The sequence below is a fragment of the Saccopteryx leptura genome, chromosome 5 (assembly GCF_036850995.1).
Source record: "Saccopteryx leptura isolate mSacLep1 chromosome 5, mSacLep1_pri_phased_curated, whole genome shotgun sequence".
Classification (NCBI taxonomy): Eukaryota; Metazoa; Chordata; class Mammalia; order Chiroptera; family Emballonuridae; genus Saccopteryx; species Saccopteryx leptura.
Genome location: NC_089507.1, coordinates 192,868,589 through 192,872,559, shown reverse-complemented (window position 1 = coordinate 192,872,559; position 3,971 = coordinate 192,868,589). Strand labels below are relative to the sequence as shown.

General features: G+C 40.5%; 1 non-coding gene across 1 annotated transcript; it reads left to right on the top strand.

Annotated features, from left to right (window-relative positions):
- The first annotated feature begins 3,394 nt into the window (after window positions 1-3,394).
- Window positions 3,395-3,515, top strand: LOC136407421 (small nucleolar RNA SNORA26). The gene has a single exon (XR_010751955.1). It is a non-coding gene; the product is annotated as a small nucleolar RNA SNORA26 (small nucleolar RNA).
- Window positions 3,516-3,971: the final 456 nt, after the last annotated feature.

The following is a 3,971-nucleotide window of genomic DNA, read 5'->3' as shown; positions in this document are numbered from 1 at the left end:
GGGTTACAACACAGTTCCATTCCTACGACAGTGACATAACCCGAATTTTGGTGTAAGTTGAACCACACCCTAGCCTAAGTCACTTACCTATCCTAACACAATTGTTGAATCATAATCTAGAACATAAAAACACAACTAAGCCACAGAAAAAGAATGCTGTGCATTCTTCCACCACACACAACCAAACTAGTTCACTTACACAGTACGTGAGCATAGTAAACTCGAAATGTCGTATGTCGAGACTGTTGTAACCCAAGGACCCCCCTGTATAGGGAAATTGTGTCAGGTGATCTCTGAGGTGGGCCGAGGGCCATGGGTGGGATACCAACAGAATCTACTTCACTAGGAACTGAGAATTTTGAACTCAGAGACCAGAGTTGGGTAGTACTTGTGCTGAGTTGTGTTAATGATAAACCTAACAGGAAGTGTTGTGTGATTCTGTAGCTCCTGAACCACCCTGTTTCTTGCTTCTTAAGTCTTGGTTTGCAGCTATTTCCAGCTCCTTGAAACCCCCACCCCCACCCCATGTCAATGCTTCTTACTTTGCTATGAAGATGAATCACCTGGCTATTTTGTTAAAATACATATTGCCATTTAGCAGTTCCAAGGTGAGGTTTGAGATTCTGCACTTCTAACAAGCTCTTAGATGATTCTGATGCTGTTAGTCCAAGGATCAACCACACTTTTGAGTAAAGAGGCTCTAGGATAGTCCAGTTACTATACGCCAATATATTTTCTTTCGAACAAGGTAAGGAGAGTCATCTTTTTGTTACCTGTAACCCAAAGAACATTAATACCAGGCTTACCCTCTCTGATGAACCCTCATATTGCCTTCCCCAAGAGTCTGAAGAGTCCACTGTCCAGGCAGGGCCTGTATTTAGACTCTGTAAAGAGCCTGGCCCAACAAGTTTTCTAAATTTCCCAAGTCCATGTGGAAACCTGAAGGGCAGACTGTTTTCACTGGTGCACAGAGCTTCTTGGCTGTTCCAATCTAGGCGTAAACATAGTTTCCCCATAGGAGAAGAAGTATTGAAGATGAGGATTTTATATCTGTATATTGAGTCCCTAATATCATTCCTATCAAAACATTTCTTTCTTTTTTCTGTTTTGAGAGAGAGAAAGAAGGAGAGAAAGAGAAAGAGAGAGAGAAGCATCAACTTGTTGCTCCACTTAGTTGTGCACCCCACTGATTGCTTCTCATATGTGCCCTGGCCAGGGATTGAACTGGTGACCTCAGGCTTGAACTGGTGACCTCCAGATCAAGCCAACAGTCTTGACTCTCTGGGTTGATGCTCTACCCACTGCACCACCACTGTTCAGGGCTCAACACATTCCTCCCATGAGCCTTGTCAAATTCACCAATTGTGGTTTAGAAAAAACAAAGGCAGAAGGGCACAATAGCATATGGAGTATTTAAGTAAAAATATATGATCTGTGCGGCTCTCTCTTTGCCTTGAGTGTGCCCATACCGTTCCGCCCCTTTCTTCTCTCAGGGCACATACCTTAGCTTTCTTTCTTCTAAACTCCAAGGGCCCTTCTTTTGCCTCTGTAACTTGTTTCCTGAGTCTCCACAGCCCAGCTGGCTCATTTCTTCCATGGCTCACTTAGTCTACCTCTGTGACTTTCTTTCTTTCTTTCTTTCTTTCTTTCTTTCTTTCTTTCTTTCTTTCTTTCTTTCTTTCTTTCTTTCTTTCTTTCTTTCTTTCTTTCTTTCTTTCTTTCTTTCTTTCTTTCTACCTCTGTGACTTTCTAAATAAACTTTCAGTTGTATCTGAGTCTTGGCTCTGACTTTTTTCTTAACCAAAACTCAAGGGCCATTTCAGCATTAACACCTTAGTTTGTTGAGAATCTTTCTTTCTTTCTTTCTTTTTTTTTTTTTTGTATTTTTCTGAAGTTGGAAACGGGGAGGCAGTCAGACAGACTCCCGCATGCGCCCGACCGGGATGCACCCGGCATGCCCAACAGGGTGGATCCTCCGCCTATCTGGGGCGTTGCTCTGTTGCAACCAGAGCCATTCTAGTGCCTGAGGCAGAGGCCATAGAGCCATCCTCAGCGCCCGGGCCAACTTTGCTCCAATGGAGCCTTGGCTGGGGGAGGGGTGGAGAAGCAGATGGGCACTTCTCCTGTGTGCCCTGGCCGGGAATCAAACCCAGGACTACCACACGCCAGGCTGATGCTCTACCACTGAGCCAACCGGCCAGGGCTGAGAATCATTCTTTGAAGCCTAGCCTAGAGCCTATTTCTCCAATCTCTCCCAAGGTTTTTAAGTGCACATAATTTGCTATATTACATCTGTTTCTTGAAAAAATATAGTATGTCATTGACAAAGAAATTCTGATTTACACAATTTTGTAAATGTGACATACACAGTTAGATTCCTCTTTCATGATATACTAAATTCCACAGAGACCAAGACCTTGAATGTGAAAGGCAAAATTTTGTAAAATGTTAGAAGGAAATATAAGATAGAATCTTTATATTTTCAAGATGCAGTTTTTCTTAAGATTTTATTTCTTGATTTTACAGGGTGGGGGTGAGTGAGAAGTATCAACTCATAGTTGCTTCACTTTAGTTGTTTATTGCTTGCTTCTCAGTATGTGCTTTGACCAGGCAAGCCCAGGGTTTCAAACCAGCAACCTCAACGTTCCAGGACGACGTTCTATCCGTTACCTCTTCACAGGTCAGGCAGATGCAGTTTTATTTAAAAAGGAAAAAAAAGTACTCAACCTAAGAGAAAATTTTAATAAATTTGACTATTGTACTTTAAAATTGAGAATTTATGTCCATTAAAACACACTGTAGAGTAAAACATATGATAAAAACCAGGGAGAAAATATGTATGTAATCCAAATCTAAGAATAAAAAAACTAATGACTGGCCTATACTCTTCAACAACGTTACTTCATTTTCCTTTGTTATTGGAAGGCAAAGAAAAGCTGAGGAAATGTTCCAAATTAAAGGAGACTAAAAAGACATGACTGTTAATATAACATGTGCTCCTGAACTAGATCCTATGTCAGAAAATAATTCCTATACAGGACATCCTGAGACAAATGCTGGGAGTGGAAGATAGACAGTAGATTAGGTAACAGTATTATATCATTGTTAAATTTCTGAATTCGATAATCGTACTGTGATTACAAAGAGAAGATCTTCGTTCTTAAGAAATATACACCGAACTATGAAAGGGTGAGAGGTGCTTGAACTCCGAGAAACAGAGATTAGAGTGGTGGTTAGGAGGGCCTAGAGGGCGGGGGAGATGCAGAGATGTAGGTCAAAGGGTACTAGCAGTTACAAGACCTAATGTATGTGAGGATCTAATGTACAGCATGGCGATTATAGCTAATAACACTGCATTATACATATATTTGAAAGTGCTAAAACACCCTTGCCTGTGCCCTTTTAAGGTTGATTATGGTGCTTTAAGAAGCTAACACTGAAGGGTAAAGGCTCCATAAAACCCAGAAAAGAGATGGTATAAGACTCCTCTTTGGATCCTGTCTAGAGTCACTGCTGAACCAGAGAAAAATTTCCTTTCAGTTTGAGCACCTTTGTGATATTTTTACATAGTATATAACAAAGTGATAAATTTAAATTTAACCTTAGCTTTGATGATGTCTTCAGGCATGCTTTTTAAACTCTGGGGATACTATCTAGTATTTTCAAATAAATAAGGGGATTTGGAGACTTTGATTATCTTCAAAGGTGGAAATATCCAGATGATGAAACATGTGTACACAAGGCTTTTTCTGGACATCTTTTGAGACAAACTAAAAAAGAATGTGTCACAAAAATTTTTTTCTATCCTTTAAAAGGTCATTTTAAAACCTTTTTTAAAGCTAAAAAATGTAAGTTGCTAAGAGGGTAAATCTTGTTTTTTCTTTCTTCTTTTCCAAGGGAGAAGAGGAGAGATAGACAGATTCCCGCATGTGCCCTGACCGGGATCAACCTGGCAACCCCCACTTAGGGCC